This window comes from Ovis aries, chromosome 11 (assembly GCF_016772045.2).
Source record: "Ovis aries strain OAR_USU_Benz2616 breed Rambouillet chromosome 11, ARS-UI_Ramb_v3.0, whole genome shotgun sequence".
In the NCBI taxonomy this organism is placed as follows: domain Eukaryota; kingdom Metazoa; phylum Chordata; class Mammalia; order Artiodactyla; family Bovidae; genus Ovis; species Ovis aries.
In genome coordinates, this window is record NC_056064.1 from 57,027,983 (window position 1) to 57,049,598 (window position 21,616).

Genomic DNA, 21,616 nt, shown 5'->3' on the forward strand with positions numbered 1-21,616 from the left:
ACAAAAGGGTCTGACACGACTGATTGACTAACAGTAGGGAATGAGATTCAGGAGGGGACCCTTGAACAGAAAAGGGCCATTAAAAAAAAAAGAAAGAAAGAAAAGGGCCATAAGGGGGAAACTAACAAGACTCTGAGTAGATGGCGCAGTTTTACTTAGAAGGTATCAGCCTTGCTTCCTTAGTTGTGACAGTCACACGTGATAACGTGCAATGTAGGGAAGGCTGTTGGCTGTGTGTGAACTTCTCTGAACTGTCTTCGTAACTCTTCTGTACATTTCGATCTATCCCGAAACAAGAAGTTCAGTAACAACGACCACCACACTAAGACCAAGGGGGAGGTTCCTCTATTTCCTGTCTCCGTCTTGTACCTAACCTCAGCCTTGACTTGCACACACAATACCATCTCTCCACGCCTTGCTTCCGTGTGTCTCGTCCTCCACTCTAGCTGGTTCCCTGACTGCATGGCGACTTATCTGGAGGGGAAGAGGTAGGGCTGCCTCGTGGTCAGGAGCAGGGGACCCTGGTGACACAGAACAAGGGTGAATCTCGATTCTGCTGCTGCTTATGGGGTCTTGCTGAGCCAGTAGCCTGACCTCTCTGAGCCTCAGTTGCATCTGAGCCTCAGTTTTCTGTGGGGACAAAATGGGGAAATAGTGTAAAACCTCCATCAGGGATCCAGCCTATTGTAGACTTGCAGTACCTGGAGGATCTCCCTTCCTGTGTGTTCACTTGGGTGCCCAGGGCCATGTCCGTGCAATCCCCGAGGCCTGCCTGCAAGAGAGGGTTCCAAAAAGCTTAGTCAGTGTCCCCCCTGGCTACAAGCAGCCTAGCCTCAATTCCAGAGAAACAGCCTAGAAACTACTTAAGGCTCTTCCCTGGCTACACTGACGCGGACGGGGGTGTGACTGGGTGCCTCCCTGCTACCCTGGGCCTCCTGCCTCTGATGGAATGATTCACCCGTCCAGCCACTCACCAGTTTACCCCTTTGCTCTCTGGGCACCTCCTCTGTCTAGACTCTGAGAAGCAGCTGTGAGCACACAGCTGAGTCCCGGTCCTCATGTCCAGGCCAGAAGAGCCGTAAGCCAGGAAAGCTTGTGCACAAGTTCAGGTCGTCGTGGCTGCTCAGAGCCATGTGAAGGAGCGTGCCCAGGGCACAGAGGGGCCAGCTCAGCCCGGTGGTCCGGGGAGGTGCCTGGGGCGAGCTGACTGTTGCTGAGCTCCGGGGCGGCCCGAGCGGAGAGCTGACCGCACAGGGAGGGCAGGTCAGTGCGGCTTGTCGGGAGGCTGAGTGAGGGCTCGAAAAGCAGGAGTCCGAGGCCCCCAGACCCGGGGGGCTGCACAGACCGTGGACGGAGGCTCTAGTGTTACTCCAGGGTCACTGGGAAGCTGTGGAAATGTGAGTTTTTTTATTGAAATGGCTTTATTATGGTAAAAAAAAAAATAACATAAACTGTGGCATTTTTAAGCGTACAGTTCCGTGGTGGTAAGCTCATTCCCTTTGTTGTATAACCATCACCACAGTCCATCTCCAGAACTTTTTCATCTTCCTGATGGAAACTCTGTCCCCAGTAAACCCCAACTCCCATGCCCCCTCCCCAGCCCCTGGCACCCAGCCTTGTACTTTCTGTGTTTATGAATTTGACCCCTTGAGCTACCTCATCGAAGGGAACCATATCCTATCGTCTAGTGTCTAACTTATTTCATAGAGAGTTGGACACGACTGAGTGACCAACACTTTCCCGTTCACTTCATTTCACCTAGCGTAATCTTTCGCCTCGAGATTTATTCATGTTGTAGCCTGCGTCAGAACGGCCTTGCTTTTTAAGGCTGAGTCCTATTCCATTATGTGGGTAGACCACACTTTGTTTAGCCGTCCGTCCATCAGTGGACACTGGGTCGCTTCCACCTCCTGGCTCTTGTGAAGAATGTGGCAATGAACGTGGGTGTACAGAGCGTGGGTGTCTTTTTAAAATGTTTTCAGAAATGATTTTCTCTTGTTTCGGTTGCACTGGATCTTCATTGCAACACTCAGACTTCTCTGGTGACTGGGCGTGGGCTTAGTGGCCCCCAGGAGTGTGGGGTCCCAATTCCCTGGCCAAGGAGCAAATTCACGTACCCTGCTTTGGAGGGCGGCTTCTTAACCACTGGATCATCAGTGTGTGTTAGTTGCTCAGTTGTGTCTGACTCTTTGTGACCCCATGGGCTGTAGCCCGCCAGGCTCCTTTGTCCATGGGATTCTCCAGGCAAGAATACTGGAGTGGATTGCCATGGCCTCCTCCAGGGAATCTTCCCGACCCAGGGATCGAACCCGAGTCTCCTGCATTGCAGGCAGATTCTTTACCATCTGAGCCACCAGGGAAGTCCCCAAATATCCCTGAAAGCCTCTTCTTCTAGTTCTTTTGAATACACACACAGGCGTGGAATCATGGGGTCCCCTGGCAGTTGGGACAGTCAAACATGGGGGCAGACTGGACTGCACTTGCTTTGGAAAATGCCCCCAGAGGCTGTGGATAGTTGGTGCTGAGTGTGGGGGCAGGGGTTGCAAACGAGAGATCACGGTGGCACCACCAGGTGAGTCGTAATTAACAGTGGGGCCGGAGAGGTGGCTGGATTCTGGAATATGTCTTAGAGACAGCAACCACTTAGTAACTTAGAACTTAGTAACTGGTTCAATGTGGGGCTGAAGGAGACAGAGGATCAAGGCTGACTACTAGGTTGTGGCCCCAGCAACCAGGTCAGTGGTGGCACCTATGCTTTAGATGGAAGGCGATGAAAGATGTTGGTTGGGAATTTATTGGAGAAGTCAAGTCAGGGACACCGAACACTCTTGGGGCCTGTGTGAGTTTCTTAAGAGCTGTAACCCAGTACCACAAGCTGGTTTGTTGTCTCCCATAGACAACAGGGGTTTATGGTCTCCCGGTTCTGAAGGTCAGAAGTCTAAATTCAAAGTGTCTGCAGGGCCAGGCTCCCGCAGATCGGGGTAGCATCTTTCCTCCTCTCTCTGAGCTTCTGGTCAACCCTGTCTGCAGCAGCATCCCTCCAGCCTCTGCCTCTGCCGCCACACGGTTCCCTCCCTGGGGGTCTGTGTCCAGAGTCTCCCCTCTTAGAAGGACACCAGTCCTGTTGGAGTCGGGCCCGCCTGAAGGACCTCGTTCTAACTTGGATACATCTGCAAAAACCCTGTTTCCACAGCAGGTCACGTTCGCAGGTACCAGGGATGAGGCCTTCAACGTATCTTTCAGGTGGGACAAAATTCAACCCATCAAGGACTCTTGTTCCCCCTCAAGAGAGTGACTTGGTAACTGTGATGCCGGGTCATCTTTTTTCACCAGAGCACCCCTGCAGGACCTGAGACCCCCATGTTCTTTTTCCCCACAGCCCCCAGTTCCCAACCTCTGCTTTCTCCTCCTCCCGGCCCCTTCCCGTGCCCAGCTGTGTGCAGTGGAGCAGGGTTGATGTACCACTGAGTGTTTAATCCTCTCCCTTCCAGCTGACCCTGCCCAGGCCCCGCTGGGCTGCCTCCCTCCCAGACTTCACCTCCCCTTGATGACAAACGAATGATTTCTCACTCTTCCCATTTATGGTTGTTTTTCCTCTTTAAGGGACCTGCTCAGCCTGTCCGGTGAGTGATGGCCAAACAAATTTCAAGCGACAAGGAAATGTCCCCAGTGCCTCTCCTTAGTTCTTTGAGAGCTTAGGGGCTGGGCGGGGTGGGCGCCGGTGCACATGCGGCTTCCTTGCCTCTTTGGGGCTGGAGGCTACAGAGAAGCGAGGCAGGAGGCCTGGGCACTGCTGAGGATGGGGGCCACCCCACCTGTCCTCTGTCTGCCCTTCTCTTGAGGTCCCTGGCCCCCTTCTTCTTGGAGGGGGGTCACTTTACCCTAGGTAACACTCCTGGGTGTACGGAGGGGACCAGAATAGAATTGAGGGGTGGGGAACTAAGTCCCTTGAAGGTTAGGGCAGTGGGTGGGGGAGTCTGAGTCCTGGGGATACTAGGGCTGAAGTCTTCTTGATCCTCTGTTTGAGAAGAGACAGCTGTGGCATACAGTGGGTGTCCAATAGATGTCACTCCCTGCCCTCCTCCTCCTCCTCTCCTACACGCTCACACGGCAGAGTTTGCTGCTTTCAAAGGACTCATTGTATTTCTCAGGAGGAGCCCCTACTGAGCACGCAGCATGGGCCGGCATGGCCCTGCGTGATTGTGAACGTGACCTTGACCTTGTTTGATTCTCTTTATTAGGAGGCTGAAAGGTGGTTCCTTCAGCGAGTCCTCTTCGCTAACGTCACCCACACACGTTTACTTATTTATGTCTTTAGTGAAAAGCAGTCCTTGCATATTTAAGGACTGGGATCCTGGTGTAAGGCCCTAGCTTCTCAGAGTGGCTTCCTGGCAGAAGTCCCTTAGTGACCCCTTTAAAAGGGGGCAGAGAGACCCAGTGGGGAGGCCCAGCAGAGGAGAGGTGCAGGCACCCTGGTATATAGGTTACCAGCTCAGGAGACAGACACTCGGGTATAAGGGTCATCAGCTCTGTGCCTTTAGGAAGGTTTTTAACCTCTCTGTGCCTCAGTCTCCCCTTCCATCAAATGGGCACAATCATGGCAACTACTTGAGTCCTGTCTGTCTGGCTTCTGAGTCCGTGTTCTAACCCAATGGCCCTTCCTGCCAAGGGGTGAGAACCACCATCCCTGGGGGTCGTGGATCTTCATCTCCCGGGTACCAGCTGTCCGCCCCCAGGGCACGTTACCTGCCCATTCTCTCCTCATGTGCAGAATGGGAAGAGGGCCACCCATCCTGCAGGGTTAAACGGGCCTACCTTCTTCAGGCAGCGGGTGCCATGCGCCGGGCCGGGGTCAGCCTCCCAGAAAGACCAAGTCCATCCTCCCCTTCTTCATCCTCTTCCTTCAGCCATTGGAGGTATGGGGGGTCGGGGAGCGTCGTGAATGGAGATGCTGTCCCTAGGCTGGGCACATGCCCACTGGCCTAGGCCTCAGTCTGCGGCAGGAAAGCGCCCCGCGCCCCCGCCCCCGACAAAACCCCGCCCTTTCTCCCCCGCCCCTTCCCTCCATCTGGGCTGCAAGGCCAACCTCTCTGCCCCTTCTCACCCTCTCCGCTGGCCTCTCCATTATCAGATCTGGAGCCCATAAAAGGATCCCTTATGAGCCGGGTCAATAGATCTCACTTTGGGAGATGAAAGTGTGGGGGCTGGGGAGCTGAGTGGGGAGCGGAAGGCGGAGGCGGCAGGCGTTGGGGCCGAGGGGGCGGGCAGCGTGGAGTTCTGAAGGCCCCTACGCGGAATCGGCAGATTGAAAAGCTGCTTTGATGGCCTCTCCGTTTATCTCCGTCGTGAGCGCACACGTCCATGTGGCAGGGGCGAGGGGAGCGGGGCGGGAGGCTGGCCACGTTTCAGGTTTGATTTCCGGGGGCTTGTGATCCATCGTCTCTGCATAAAAAGGGATTAATATCTGCGGCTGAGTATTAAGCGAGCGCCCAGACACACGCGCGCGCACACGCACACACATGGGCGCACACGCACGCACGCACACGCACGCACACATGCACACGTGTCCACACATCGTTGCCCCGAGCCGCTGAGTCAAGGGCATCCCCAGGGTCCCCAAAGCCTCAGGGTGGGCCGTGCTCCGGCACCCCAGGAGCCACTCCTGCCCACACCCCGCGGCCCCCAAGCTTGCGAGAGGACGGAGTCCCCGAGCCCATTATATAAATAAAGCGAAGGGACGGAGACCTGATCCCATTTGGGGGGATTAGTTACTCAGGAGGCTGGGGGATTAGGGTGTCAGCAGGAAGGGAGAGAGGGTGACCGTGGAGAGAAGGGGGCTGGCGTTCGCATCCTGATCACAGCCCCCCAACTTGGAAGACGCCCCAGCAGCCTCGGTCACTTGCCCCCATCGCGGGCAGGGCTGGGAGGCGTTCTGTTAATGGCGGCTCCACCAGTCTGCCCAGGGAAGGGACCCACCCCCGCCCCCCCCCGGAGGCCTTGGTGGGCGGAAGGAGGGGAAAGTGACGGTCCCTCGGTCCCTCGTTTGCTGGGGGATGGGGGCTCCTGCTGTCTCTTTGTGACCTATTTGGCCCGTTCTCCCTTTGCTTAAAAACGCATCAGCATCTCACCCTGCTACAGAGGGGTGGTCAGAGGTGCCCAGGTGGCCTAGCCTGGAGCTTGGAGGGCGGGGAGAGGTGGGAGGGGGAGCCTTACTCCTCCCGAGGCTGATGACTGTCTCTTAATTAGACGGGAGGGCTTAGGGCTGGGAGGCAAACGAGGAATCAAGTCAGGCCTTTCCTGGGATGGAAAAGAGCCTCTGAACCCGATCACCCCGAGCCCTCCCCAACACAGCATCACTTACCTCCCGGGGGGGCAACCACTTGCTTCAGGGATTTCACTTGCTTGCTTGTTCCCAGCAGCACTGGGAACTTGTCAGAAATGCAGATTCTACCTGCTGCATTCTACCCTGTGGGGGGCGGGGCCCAAGCATCTTAGGTCCTCCCAGGGAATCAGATGCAGGCTCAAAGGTGAGACCCACTGGTGTGGTTCGTGATGTCTGTGCGGCAGGAACTGGGCCTGTCTGCAGGGTGGACAGAGCGCCTGAAACGCAGCAAGTGTTTAAAGGATGTACTCAGTTGTGTCTGACTCTTTGCAACTCCGTGGACTGTAGCTCACCAGGCTCCTCTGTTCATGGAATTCTCCAGGCAAGAGTACTGGAGTGGGCTGCCATCTCCTCCTCCAGGGAATCTTCCCGACCCAGGGATTGAACCCATGTCTCTTGTGTCTCCTGCGTTGGTAGGCAGATTCTTTACCACTGAGCCACCTGGGAAGTGTCTAAAAGACGGGAGCAAAGGAAGGTGTCAGGGTAGGGGAGGAGAGAGGAGGAGGAGTCAGGAAGAAAGGTGTGTCTGTGGGCGGGTGTGGTCCTCACCCAGGGCGTGCACTACTCCCAGCTGCCTGTGCCCCTCCCCCCATGCCCACGCAAGGCCAGGTCCACTCGTACACCCAGCACCACCTGCGCTCCGAGCAGCTTTGGCTTCAGGGGCCCGGTTGGCCTGGTCCAGTTCCCCTGCAGCCCCCGCCAGTCACAGCCACCAACAGAGATTTCTGCTCCGTGGTCCTGCTTGGATGACATGTGGGTGGTGGCTGTGCCTCTCTTCCCAGCCCATGCCCAGCAATGCCCACTGAGAATTTGAAATGGGTCAGGCTGGGAGTATTTACACCACGGACATTGACAAGCACTGCGAATCGAGGCTTCTTTATCTTTCCTGTGGCGGTTTAATCACTAAGTCATGGCAGGCTCTTGTGACCCCATGGACTGTAGCCCGCCAGACTCCTCTATCCATGGGATTCTCCAGGCAAGAATACTGGCGTGCATAGCCATTTCCTTCTCCAGGGGATCTTCCCGACCCAGGGATCGAACCTGGGTCTCCTGCTTTGCAGGCGGATTCTTTACTGACTGAGCTACGAGGGGAGCCCTGAAGAGCTTGTTAATGCTCCGCAGCTCACTGCTGCGGGTGAGGACTGAAGGGAAGAAGGAAGTGGTCCGTGTTCTCGGCGGGGCAGCCAGCCTGCAGTCTGCCAGGCCCGCCACCGCTCACCGCTACTTAGAGATTCCAGACGCTGGGCTGAAAAGAGGAAACGGGTCTCGTTTGTTCTACCAGCCTCCCTACAGGGGAGATGTCGACGTTCCCTTTTACAGATGGGTAAACCAGCTCAGAGGAGTCAGGCAGTGCACCCTAACCCACACAGCAAGAAAGTGGCCAGGAAGTAGTTAGACCCAGGCTGGCTGTCTCCAGAGACCCAGGCTGGCTGTCTCCGGTAACCCAGCCCTCAGGGAAGGCCCAGGTGAAACTCCCTACAACCTGCACACGCGAACCTGTTTCCCACATGCAGATGAGGGTTTGGAGTCGAGGTGACCTTGGCTCCCTGGCCAGGCCTATAGGGGCCGATGGTGTCTTTGAGGATGTCCCCATGAGAGTCCCCCTAGATTCCAGCTGTTGAGCTTCCTTGTTGCAGCCCCAGCTAACGCTCGAAGCAAGGCTTGCCTCTTGAGGCCCAGGCCGGTGTCCCCCCAGTTTCCTGAGACCCTGGGCAGCAGGCCGCTGAGCTCCTGGTGTGCCCCGGGGAGGCCTGGATGATTTGGAGGAGTCAGGACTGCCCCTCCCGGCCCCCCTGCCCACGCCACGTTGCAGAGAGGGAGCTTGGGGAATAGCAGCCTCGCGCTCTGAGATGAGAGAGGAAGAGAGGTCAGCGCTCGGGCCCTCTCTGCTCCCAACAGTTGTGCAAATGGATGGTTTCAATCAAGGCCGCCCCGGGGGCCACGGAGATGCAATCAGGCATCCTCACCCCAAGCTGGGGCCTCCACTCCGCCCTGCAGCCTCCCCTCGGACCCCGCCGCCCCCGGCTCCGTTCCTTCTCTCTGGGCTTCTGTCTGTCTGCTGTCCTGCTTTTTGCAACTTAATCTTCTTTCCATCTGTCCATCTTTCCTCCCTCTGCTGCCCTCTGCCCCTGTGCCCACAGGCAGGGCCCCCAGAGGCCTTCCAGAGGCCGGGTCCCCAGCCCGGAGCATCCCTTCCACACTGGCCGCCCCTCAGGGATGCTCTTCCCCAGGCCCGTGCCCCGTCCAGCGTCATCGTCCACGGAGTCACAGCGGCTTCTTGTCTGGCTGCTCGCGGGGGCGGGGGTTCTGCTCCCCTGTTCTCTGGCCGCAGCTCCTCTTGGGCCCCCATTCATTCATTCATGCCCGCCTTCACTCCGTCAGAGGGGAGTGCGGGGGACTTTTTCAGGAGCCCTGCGCTGCCCTGTGCTGTGCTGGGGGAACTGAATACAGGAGCAGGTATCCCCAGCCCCTCAGGGGCCTTATGGAAGGATGGGGGAGGGGAGGGGGAGAAAGAGGAAGGTGAGGAAGAGGAGGGGAAGGGAGGACCATGAGGAAGAAGGAGGCGGAGCGGGGAGGAGGGGGCCGGAGGAGCAGAGCGGGGAGCAGGACCGCCTTGGCTCCAAGCAGAGGTGCAGATGTTGCCTGCATCGCTGTGCTCTTCCGGACGTTGTGTTGTGTTTGGAAAGTGATGAATTTCAGCACCAGCTAATTAGTCTCTAATTAGCAAGTGGAGTGTAAACAGTCACAACAGATGGGGGAGCGAAGGCATTAGCAGTAATGACCCTTCTTCTGGGGCAGAGTCTCAAAAAGAGGCACTTCCTTGGAGGAGCCGAGTGGAGGGCAGGCTGGAGGAGACAAGGGGGCCGGGCGGTGCCTGCTGGTGCCAGGTGCCCCAGCGGGGTCTGCAGAGAGGGTGCCTGTTGGTGCCTGGGGTCCGGTCAGTGTCCCCGACGCTCTGTAGCGGGGGAGTCCACGTGGCAGTACAGAGCACCTTGGGAAGGGAGTAATGTAAGCGAAGGGGAGCCGCCGCGGATATGACTGCGGGGAACACAGTGGATCCGAAGCCAGGAAGTGTCATAAGCGCCTTGGGGTTTCCCAGACTGTTTACACTCTCGCCGGGGACACACACACCTGTGTCGCCAGCCACTGACCGATGGCCAGACAGGCTGCCGGCATCTGCTTCCAGGGCTGCAGGACCGGAGATGCAGAGGAGGTGGGTTGGGATGCGGTGGCTGGCACGACCCCGTCAGCACCCCCAACTCAAGGGGACGCAGAAAGGGGCACTGCTTGTGTCTGGCGTGGCTGAGCGGCATCTGGCTGGGGGGAGGGCTGGAGGGAGCGGCCCCAAGAGAGACAGGAGCGAGAGACGGAGCATCCAGGGAAATGGCGAGAGAGGACCAGGGCGGACCCTGAAAGGGGAGAGGAGGCCCACTCACGTTCATACCCTTCTTTACTGCACGCGAGCACACTTAGTCACCCAGTCGTGTCCGACATTTTGTGACCCCCTGGACTGTAGCCTGCCAGGCTCCTCTGTCCATGGGATTCTCCAGGCAAAGAATACTGGAGTGGGTTGTCATTTCCTCCTCCAGGGGATCTTCCCAACCCGGGATCGAACTTGGGTCTCCTGCCTTAGCACGTGGGTTCTTTACTGTCTGAGCCACCAGGGAAGCCCCAGCCCCTCTTTATTAAATGTCTTAAGTGCTCACCTGGGCCAACTGCTGGGCTTGAGGCCACAGAGAACTCCCTGGGCTGGGGCGGCCTGGGGTGGGGAGCAGGCCTCTGATACCCCACGCTGCCACTCCAGTGCCAGGCCGACGTCTTCCTTCTCTGGAAAACAACAAAGCCGAGCATCGGGCTCCACCTACAATAGTGCAAGAGGGAGCCTCGGCCTCATCTTCCCTCAGAGAAACCATCCCCCGGGGCTGCCATTGTAGCCTAATTAACAGACCTGTTGTCTCGCCAGCCTGGCACCCCTGCGGGTAAGAAGGGCGGTTCCACGTCTGGCAACGTTACCCCAGCCCTGGCAGCTTGTTAGGCTCCCGGAGGTGCTGCTTCTCCCGGAAGGCAGGGCTCCCAGGGGCCCCCTCCCTCCCCGGCACCTGACTCTGGGGCTGGGAGACGGCCAGCAGCCTTCCTCCGGGGCCCAGGCCTCCTGTCGGGGGAAGCGGTTGGCTCCCGCTCTGGGGCTGGGGCAGAGCGCCGGGCTGTTCATTCCACCAGCGTGCGGCACCCGGGTAGGCCCCCAAGCACGGGAACACGTGGACGTGGACCCAGCCCAAGTCTGGACCGGGACCCCTCGCCGTTGGCATTTGGAGCCAGATCATTCCTCATCGTGGGGCAGTCCTGTGTATTATATGGGGCATCACAGCGTCTTTGGGTCTCCCCACTAGGTGCTAATACCGCTCCATACCCACTGCACCCGTGACAACCAGGAACATCTCCAGACAGCATCACGTGTCCCCTGGGGAGGTGTTCCCCCTCAACCCCAGGTGAGAACCCTGGTCCAAACAGAGAGAAAAATGCGTAAGAGATCACTCGAAGGTGACTCGATGGAGGTGACAGTGCAGAGATGGAGGTGTGTATCCCCCCCAGCCCTGGGGCTCGGGCCGCAGCGCCCAGGGGAGGTGGGTGGGGAAGCCACGTGGTGCATCAACAGGAGCAGACCCGGGGGATCAGGCTGTGTGTGGTGGGCGGGTAGGAAGCCACAGCTGCTGGCTTCTTCCATCTCACCAGTATTTCCAGAACATTCATCACGTTTCTGGTTCAGTGACTAAAGGGTTCTGTATTCCTCATTAAGCGGGGACAGCGGGGCTCAGCGGTGAAGAGTCCGCCTGCAGTGCAGGAGACAAGGGTTCAAGCCCTGGGTCGGGAAGATCCGCTGGAGGAGGAAATGACAGCCCACTCCGCTATTCTTGTCTGGGGAATCTCGTGGATAGAGGAGCCTGGCAGGCTACAGTCAGTGGGGTCGCGCAAGAACCAGACACGACGTAGCGACTAAACCACAGCAATACTCATTAAGGAGTGTTTTATCTATTGGCAACGGGGTGCCAAGGAAGGAATTGTAGCAGGAAGCGCGTAATTGGAAATCCCTTTAATTAAGGAGCTCAAGCTAATGACTGAAGGCCAGGAGGCCAGCCAGGGATGTGCAGACGAAGCCTGGAGCAGAGATGAAGGGAGAAGGGGCAGAGGCGTCTTGTGGATTTGAGGGATAGTTAGATGGGTGACAGGATGCAGGAGCCATGGGTGGGCACCGCTGTCTGTGGCTCGGATGGGGGACAAACACTACTGATTGTGCCGGAGAATTAGGAGAATTCTATGAACTTGCAGAGACCTGAGTTCAGCTTTGGGTTTTTTGACTTTTACAAGCCTGCGGGTGAGTGCTAAGTCACTCTAGTCATGTCCGACTCTTTGCGACCCTGTGAACTGTAGCCTGCCAGGCTCCTCTGTCCATGGGATTCTCCAGGCAAGAGTCCTGGAGTGGGCTGCCGTTTTCTTCTCCAGGGGACCTTCCCGACCCAGAGATCAAACCCAGGTCTCTCGTGTCCTTGTATTGGCAGGCGGGTCCTTTACCACTAGCGCCACCTGGGAACACCTTGCAGCCTGGCAGCCGTCAAAATCAGGTCAGTTCATTCAGGCAAGAGATGAGGCTGAAAGATCTGGGAGGCATCAGCTATCTAAGCAATAGCTGACAGCAGAAAAAAAAAAAAAAAAAAAAAGGTGGATCTTCTTACCAAAGGGAAAGGGTGGGTGTGAGAAGGCTGAGAACAGGAACCAGGAAACACCCGCATTTCAGAACCTGGGGAGTGAAAAGAACAACAAACCCAGGAGGCAGAGAGGCAAGAGAAGGGCCTGGAGCAGGCGACGGGCAACCCAGTTCAGAGGGTTTCAGGGGTGGTCGGCTGGCCAGACACCCCATAAGCCTTCTTGGAGTTGATTAGGAGAAATTGGAGCCTCGTGTTTGGAAGACAGAAGGGGCTACGTTTCCCCGAGGGCTTTTAGCTGGAAGCTCTGTAGGCATCACAAGGGGTATGGCATTCCCACCAGCCTTCGCCCAAATCAGTTTCCTCCTAAAAGGTAATAGGGTGCCGTGACATGTGTTAAGACTCCCAGTGGCCACAAAGTTAGAGGCAGGTAGGTGAAAGTAAGAGCAAGACAGAATTTAAGATGAGCCAACGAGGGTGCGGTTCTTACATGATTGCTTCCATCCAACCAGCAGTCTAGGCCCCACCAGTGACCAGATCCATCCCAAGCTTATCCCTACACTTGTTTCCGGGGTCGTTGGTCTTCTGTGGGTCTTGTAGAGAAAAATGAGGACACCGAAAATGAAATAAGATGTTGGAGCAAAGTGTGAAGAAACGTGCTTCCCCCACCTTTAAGTATTGGTTCAACCTAGACCACGCGGGGGTGGATGGAAGGGTCTGCCCCCACCCTCCACACTGAGCTTCACCAGCCCCACAGGCAGATGGGAATAGTCCAGCGTTACGGAGGCTTCTATCCTATCTTGCCCATGGTCCAGATGATAAAGAATCTGCCTGCAGTGCAGGAGACCCCGGTTTGATCCTTGGGTTGGGAAAATCCCCTGGAGAAGGAAATGGCAGCCCACTCCAATACTCTTGCCTGGAAAATTCCATGGACGAAGGAGCCTGGCGGGCTACAGTCTGTGGGGTCACAAAGAATCGGACACGACTAAAGCGACTTAGCACACACGAATTACTCCAGTATGACCTCATCGCACCTAATTCCATCTGCAAAGACCCTGTTTCCGAGTGACGGTCGCAGTCTGAGGCTCCTGGTGGCCATGAATTTGGGTGCAAGGGGGATCCTGTTCAACCAAGTACACCAGCCTACCTGGCTCCCTTATATTAAAAGCCTTCTCTAAGTCGGCTCCCCAGCCTATCCTGTTTAATGACGACACCACCCTTCATCTGGACGTTGTTCCCTCCAGTTTCTGACTAGAAACTCGAGGCCTGAGGAGCTGGAGTGGATTTTCCAAAGCCTCCAGCTCCCAGCGATGGCAACGGGCCAAAGGCAATCCCTCCTCATCCAGCGCGGGCTGCCCTCTGCTAAAGCTCAGTGCCCCCATCCCGGTCACTCATTAACAGGGCGCCCTGCTGCCAGCTCGTAAGAGCTTTTCAATGCAAGCTAATCCAGCCCTCTTCTCCCCAGAATCATCTTTCTTCTGGACTGAGAAGTATTTTCTCCCTGTGACTAAAGAGAGAGCCAAGGGGCTTCTCTGGCAGTCCAGTCTGGCTTTCACTGCAGGGGGCCACGGATTTGATCCCTGGTCGGGGAACTAGGATCCCACAAGCTGTGTGGGACAGCAACAACAGGAAAAATGAAAAATAAAAAGAGAGTCGAGTCTCCCCAAAGGAGATACTTACAGAAGGCTTAAGTGGTCCAAAGTATATAAGAAGACTCAAGAAAGAACAGAGAAAAGAAATACTCAGGATCCATGAGTGTGAGAGGGCTTCCAAGGAGGCTCAGACAGTAAAGCATCTGCCTGCAATGCGAGAGACGTGGGTTCAATCCCTGGGTCAAGAAGATCCCCTGGAGGAAGAAATGGAAACCCACCCCAGTATTCCTGCCTGGAGAACACCATGACAGAGGAGCCTGGAGGGCTACAGTCCATGGGGTCGCAGAATCAGACCCAACTGAGTGACTAACACACACATTCCCAAGAGGGAACCACCCGAGGGGGCTGCAGAAATTGAGGAGAGTTCAGGGGCCCCAGAGGAGGCAGAGGAGGAAGAGTGAGGCAGCCCCTTCACCTGCCCCCTCCTGCATCTATGCCTCAGCGCAGAGCAGGTGGATGTACTGGTCAGTCCATACATTATCTGGGACGGGGCATGGCCGGAGGGACTCTTCTCTTAGCCCTCTTCTCACTGGGAAATAAACGCTTTGACCTTGAGGGGATAAATGATGTGTTTTAAGTGGACGAGCCATGGAGAGATTGACCTGCTGTTGCGGATGGTGGCTCTGCAGCGTCCAAAAGTCAACAGACGTGGGGGAGGGATGGGGGATGGGTGGACACAGCCACAGAGGGAGACAGAGCAGGATGGGGGGAGAGATGGAGGGGCCCCTGCCATCCCCACTGGGGCCCTTCCCCTGGACTCTTTTGGAAGAAGAGGGGTGATGCCATAGGTGCCCGGCAGCTGGGAGGTCCTGGGGCTGTGAGTCCCCTAAGCTCTGCCCTTCTGGGAGGGCTGGTTCTCGGTTGTTGTTTAGTCAGTAAGTCATTTCTGACCCTGCGACCCCATGGACTGCAGCCTGCCAGGCTCCTCTGTCCCTGGGATTTCCCAGGCGAGAATACTGGAGTGGGTTGCCATGCCCTCCTCCAGGGGATCTTCCCAACTCAGGGATCGAACCCAGGTCTCCCTCATTGGCAGACGGATTCTTTACCACTGAGCCACCAGAGGGGCTCAGTCACACCTCCTGATTCTTAAACCCTCCTGGGAGAACACAGTGCAGACAGCCCCTGTTCACCTCGCGCTTGACAAGGTGGGAGGCTGCCTTGGGACCCGGTCTGGGCATTGGACTTGGCCAGGCGTGGGTGTGAGTCCTGCCTCTGCCGGTCACACCCTCATGACCTCGGGCAGACCCTCAGCTTCACTGCCCGGCTGCTTCCCCGTCTGCTGGAAGGGCGGCGATGACCTTGAAGGCCGCCGTGCGGACATAGTGAGATGGCCATTGGAGGCCCTGGGACAGCCTGGCACGAGGCGGGCACTTCACGCGAGGCAGTGCTCTCTCGGCATGTGCCCAGACCATCAAGGGGGCCGTGGGACCCAGAGCGCACGAAGAGCTCCCTGAGGCTCTGGAGCTGTGCTCAGCAGTGGTCAGAACCCCTTCGTCGTGGTGCTCCCGTTTCTGTCTGATGCATCCTCGACGGCCCCTTCTCCAGCCCCAGATCCCAGACCTGGACACCCACATGCACCCAGAACTAGACTCAGCATTTTCTCCCAAACCAGCTCTCCTCCAGGGTTTGAGTCTCAGGAGCCATCGCTGCTGACCTTCTCCCTCGGACAAGCCCCTACTTCCGATCTAACAAGGAACCTTCTCCATCTATCTCCAGAATAGCTCCCAAGCCCCCATACTCCTCTGCGCCCCGACAGCAACTGATGCTGAAAGCTTGACCTCTGTGCGCTGGCGCCGAATCTAATCTCGGAGACAGAGTCTGGGGCGAAGCAGAAAAGCACAGCTTGATTGTTTTGCCAGACAGAGGGGGACACGGCGGACTCAGAAAACTGTGTGTCCCAACCAGGGGGATTTGGTGAGGGTTTTTCTAGCGGTGGTCCGAGGCTGGGGTTGCTGGGAAGATTGGGGTGTGTGCAGAGTCTGCGCTCCTTTCGTCTGGCCTCAGGTGAGCTCTTGATGGCTTCTCTGGCTCCTTTCATCTGGCCTCAGGTGGCCTTCCCTGCTTCCCTGGCTGCTCAGCAGTAACGAATCTTCCTGCCAGTGCAGGAGACACGGGCTTAGTCTCGGAATTGGGAAGATCCCCTGGAGGAGGAAATGGCAACCCCCTGCAGTGTTCTTGCCTGGGAAATCCCATGGACAGAGGAGCCCGGTGGGCTACAGGTTGCAAAGAGGAGGACTCGACTTAGCAACTGAGCACAAGTACCAGTCTCCCCTGGAATAAAGATCGCTGACATCTTCCACTTGTTGGGGGTTTCAGTTCCATAAAGAGCTCAAAGATCCTGTTGTGTGTATCCCTTGAGACAGACCAGACCTGCCCCAAAGCTGCCCCAAAGCTGCACTGCTGTTCCCTGGCTGCTCTTCCCTGTCTCTGCCTCCACGCCCTTCCCTGATCACCCGCCGCTGGAATCTTCTCTGTGGAACTCAGAGAAGCTCGTGGAGTGTGGAGTCCGTTCCCTACAAACGAGGAACAGGGGACATGGCAAGGCTTCCATGCCCAGGAGCCCCAATGGTGTCCTGCTCAGTTTCACCACCAGCAGGGTCCAAGCTAAAGCCTCCTCTCTTCGGAGGTCCTCTCTCTCTCTCTCTCTCTCTCTCTCTCTCTCTCTCTCTCTCTGGGCAGGGAAGTACTTTCGCCCCAGAAATGAAACACAGTGAAGTCTCCAGAAGGAGGTATTGCTCCCTGGAGATCGTGTCTCCCTGGAATCCCCAGCAGCAGCCCCTGATGGACTCTTTTTTAAAAAATATTTATTTATTTGGTTGTGCTGGGTCTTAGTCTTGGCATGTCCGATCTTCACTTGTAGCATGCGAACTCTTAGTTGCGGCATGTGGGATTTAATTCCCTGAGCAGGGGTTGAACCTGGGCCCCATGCATTGCGAGTGCAGAGTCTTGGCTGCTGGACCACCAGGGAAGTTGCCCGAGGGACTCTTGGCATCTGCTTTTGCCTCCTTCCGTTCCTGTCCTGCAGGAGGGACAGGGAAAAACGGCTGTCACTTCATGAGCTCCGAGACTGTGTGGTCTTGGTCCCCACTGTGTCTCAAGGTGTCACGAGGTGACCGGGGCAAAGGTGACAGCCCAGAACCACTGGACTCACCCATGAGAGAATGACTCACAAGGATCCCCGACTGTCCCAGTAATCCTCAGCGCCCCCTCCGCCCCCAGGACCCACAGGACGTGGTCCCCACGCCCGCGGCTTGCGGTACTCCGAGACGCCTCACCCACCGGAATGCTGTCTCTGCAGCCAGCCTGCAGGGCCTCCCAGTGGGGCTGCGTGTCCGTCTTTGCATTCTGGGGCCTTTCCTGTAACTGGTGTTTGCTGAGCGAAAGTGTTGGTGAGATGACTCATGACCTTGAGACAGTCTGTGCTGAGAAGGTGTGTGTCCTCTACACCAACCTTTCTAAGGGTTGCCCCACACCATCTCCAGCTTCTTCGTCTTCTCGAACTGTGTTGGACTCTCCTCTGGGATCCAGGGAACAAAACGGGACTAGACTTGGGAGAGGCTAGAGATGGAGCTTGGGCTGGTCCTACCACCCTAGCAAGCCCCCAGGATGCACGCTCGTGTGTGCACAGACACAACACGCACACTCAGAAACTGACATCCAAACTCCTGAGTGCAATCCGTAAGCCCCTTTATTCTCTGAGACCCCTACCCTCCCAAATCATGTATTCAAACACCCGGCCAGCAGATGCCTCTGCATTTTCTCGTGTTTTCCTTACCCCAGTTCTGCGAGGCAGGAGCTATGACCTTCACCTTGTTCTCCTCCAATGAAGAAATCAGCTCAGAAGGTTTAAGTGACTTGTCCAAGGTTGTGCAGCTCCTAATTGGAGAAGCCAGGGCCCAAAGCCAAGTTCAGCCTGCAGATTGCGCCTGTGGCCGCTGGGCCAGCCACGCTTCAGTTCTCATGCCCAGCAGCCGCCATCCTTCACCCTCTGTCCTCGTCATATGGAAACACCTGAAGTCCCCAGAAGCCACTGCTGCCTCACGCTTCCTGGCTTCCCACCCTCTGCCCGAGACAGCCTTCCTCGGCCCGATGCAGGTCCCACCTTTCCTGCTGGACCCTCCGGGCCCAGCCATGTGTCACGGGCTTCCCTCCACCATCACAGGGCTTGCCCATCTCCCCGTGAGCCTGTGAACAGCCAGAGGACGGAGGCTCATTGTGCCGCGTCCCGCATACAGTAGGTGCTCAATAAAACTTGCTGAATTAGCAAGGAGAGTGAAGGGACAAAGGAATGAAATGTATACCCTGGATTACAACTGAGAGCCTCTGTGTGAGACGGGCGTCCAGGGCTCAAAACCTCTAGTGGGGAATGGGGGGCCTGCGTGGGCAGTGGGGTGGAAGGGCCAGTGAAAGCCAGGAGGAGCAGGTTCTAGGACAGGACGGGCTGTCTGGAGAGGATGCTCTGGGCCTGATGCTGTGTGTCGAGTTGAGGGAAGCGAAGGGGGATGGTGAGAGTCAGGAGGGGAGACAGGAAGGTCGGGGGCCCTGTGCCTCCTCGGCCTCCGTGCGCCTCTTCCCGGCTCCTTCCCCATCTCGCCTTCTCATTCATCCTTGTGACAGGCTCCCATGGGGCTTTTTCGGACCGCATGTTTTATCCCTTGTCACCAGCCAAACAGCCCTATTCTATTAATTTATTGTCCTTTCCAGTAGCTGGTAGCCTTCCTGTAAACCCACCCCCTTTCCCACACTGGGTTTACCCAACACCAAGCCACAGCTCCCGGGTGGCCCTCTGCTCCCCATGCCCCAGCGTGCCTGAGGTCTCCTGGGACCCTCCTGGCCTCAGCCCTTGGAGGGCATCTTCTAGAGCCCACCCAGTCCTATGTCAGCTCGCCATGAGCACCTCTCCTGGGTCTCACCCTGCTGGGGACAGGACCCTCACCCATCCTGAATTCTTCTCCCAAGGGCCAGCCCTCAATGACACCTTGGCCCCCCCCCGCCCCAGAGAACAATGATCAGAGATGACCTTGGCCATGACCCAAAGGGAGACAGGTCTGGAGAACTAGCCCGGCCTGCATGAGCTCATGCAGGTCCTGGGGAAGTGGGTTTGCTGACCCCGACCACGTGCCGCGTGTGACGGTTTGCAGTCCAGCCCCCGTCCACGGGAGCTGTGTGCTCATGGCGGGAGCTGTGACCCTCATCCCTGCCTCCCTGGGACTCGCAGGTGGTCACTGACAGAGTACCCAGATTCCATTCCCTCACCTCTGCAGCCTGCTTCAGGCATCACGGTAGAAGGAGTGTGGACTTTGCGGACAGACCGCCTTGTGTCCCTCTCCCAGTGCCTGTGCCGACCGCCTCTGTGGCCTGGGTGGGCTAAGATACTCCGTGACTTGGAGCGAGAGTTTCCCTCTCTGTGCAATGGGATTGCCGTGTCTCCGTGGGCTCAGGGATCACACACAGAGACACCTGGTCCTTGTAGCCGTGGACGGAGGCTGACTCCGGGGACGTGGGACCCTGGCTGGGTCAGGGTGGGGAGTCGAGCCAGAGGGGAGAGGGCAGTAAGGGAGTGACTCCTAGATTACTGTCTCCAGTTGGGGGCTTCCCTGCAGGGAAAGGGGGCTTCCCTGGTGGCTCAGTGGTAAAGAATCCGCCTGCCAATGCAGGAGACACAGGTTCGATCCCTGAGTTGGGAAGATCCCCTGGAGAAGGGAATGGCTCCCCACTCCAGTATTGTTGCCTGGAGAGTTTCACAGACAGTGGATCCTCATGAGCTACAGTCTGTGGGGTCGCAAAGAGTCGGACACGACTGAAGCAACTAAAGGCTGCAGAAAAATGGGGAGCGCAAGGAACATCGTATCCGCTTCCTGAGCCCGGGAGAGCTAAACGTCCTGCCCATGGCTGTGCCCCAGCGGGGAGGCTGGGGCTTTGGTCCCAGGAAGGACGAAGAAAGGGGGGCACCCACGTGGGTGGGTGGCTGGGGTGGGGGCCACCCCGCTCTCCTTCCCAGAAAAGCTGGGCTTCCGGGGAATGAGTTGGAAAGGCCGTGTGGCGCTATCTGTCACTCCACTGCCTCCTGCCAACAAGCCGGTCCTGCTGCCCTGGGCTTCCGGGCATGCGGGGTGTTGTCAGTCACCATCAACAGAGCCGGGGCCCCGTCGCAGGGCAGCTGGCACGAGGCTGGGGCCAGAAGGGCACGTGGAGGGGTGACACCAAGGACAGGACGTGATGCGTCGGAGGTAGGGTGGTCAGAAATTATAGCAGAAGCCTCTGGAAACAGGAGACCTGCTTTCTGTCTTCCTCCATTTGGTGGTGGGTTTCTGTTCTGTGCCAGCAGCCAGGGAAGGGACCAAGGGCACAGAAACGGCTGAGACGTGTGCCTTCACGGCAGAAGACAGGGGACCCCAGGCGCTTCCCAGGGAGGCTCAGTGAGCACGAAGGAGGGGCTCGCTTCTCTGGGGGAGCAGCTGTGAAAACCCCATAGAGTTGGGGGCTCTGCTCCAAGCTGGCTTTTTTTTTTTTTTTAATTTTTGGCTGGGCCACGCATATGTGGGATCTTAGTTCCCCAAGTGAGAGAAAGTGAAAGGCACTCGGTCATGTCTGACTCTTTGAGACCCCATGGACCATGCAGTCCATGGAATTCTCCAGGTCAGAATACTGGAGTGGGTAGCCTGTATCCTTCTCCAGGGGATGTTCCCAACCCAGAGATCCAACCCAGGTCTCCTGCATCGCAGGTGGATCCTTTACCACCGGAGCCGCCAGGGAAGCCCAACCAGGAATCAAACCCACGCCCCTTGCACGGCAAGGCAGAGTCTAAACCGCTGGGCCCCCAGGAAGGTCCCCTATTATTTATTTATTTACTTATTTAAAGGATGATTGCTTACAGCATTGCGCTGGCTTCCACCAACCATCAACATGAACCACATTTACCCATGTCGCCTCCCACTCGAACATGCCTCCCATCTCCCTTCCCATCCCTCCCCTCCAGGTCCTGAGGGCTTAGTTTCTGAGGGCTGTCATAACCACGCTCCAGCAACTAGGTGCCTTAATGCAGCAGCAGCGTCTGCTCTCTCAGTTCTGAAGGCCGTGCTCTCTGAACGCTGTCGGGGCCAGCCCTCCCCCGCTCCCTCCCTCTTCCAGCACCTGGTGTCCTCAGCGTTCCTCTTATCCAGGCTTATCAAGGCTTCCCTCCAGTCTCTGCACTGGCATCACATGCCTGTTTTTCCCCTGGGTTGCTCACCCTGGGTGTCGGTCATATCAGAGGGGGGCCTACTCTGATCACCTCATCATCACTTAATCCCATCTGCCAAGGCTGTATTCCCCTCCTCCCCCACCGAAAAGAGGCTGTATTTCCCACTAAGGTTACATTCACAGGTACCACGATTAGGACGTCAGTGTATCTTTGGAGGGACATAGTTCAAGCCACAGGAGGGCGTGTATCAGAAATGGAAGATCCCCTGGAGGAGGGCATGGCAGCCCACTCCAGTGTTCTTGCCTGGAGAATCTCATGGACAGAGGGGCCTGGAGGCTATAGTCCGTGGGGTCACAAAGAGTCGGACACAACTGAAGTGACTAAACATAGCACCAGGGTTAGGACTTCAGTGTAGAGTCTCTAAGAAGACATCATTCAAGCCATAACAGGGAGTGTGTCAGAGACACATGAAGAACGTTCCAAAGCACCCAGCCCTTGCTCCATCTAGGAGTTAAACTTGGAAAGAGGGCAGTGGGCATCTGTGAAGCCCTAGTGCCCATTTTAAAGATGGAAGAAGTGAGGCCTAGAGCTATCAAGTGAGGCAGAGGGACTTGGTATCAGAAAAGCTGGACCTCAACTGAAACCCCCGAGCCTCCGTTTCACCATCTGCCAACAAAAGGGGTTGGACCAGGCGAGT

At 57.0% G+C, this 21,616-nt stretch overlaps 1 protein-coding gene across 3 annotated transcripts in view; it reads left to right on the plus strand.

The window, feature by feature from the left end:
* The window catches only part of SDK2 (sidekick cell adhesion molecule 2), a 273,344-nt gene that overhangs the window by 87,835 nt on the left and 163,893 nt on the right, over window positions 1-21,616 (plus strand). The window lies entirely within an intron of this gene.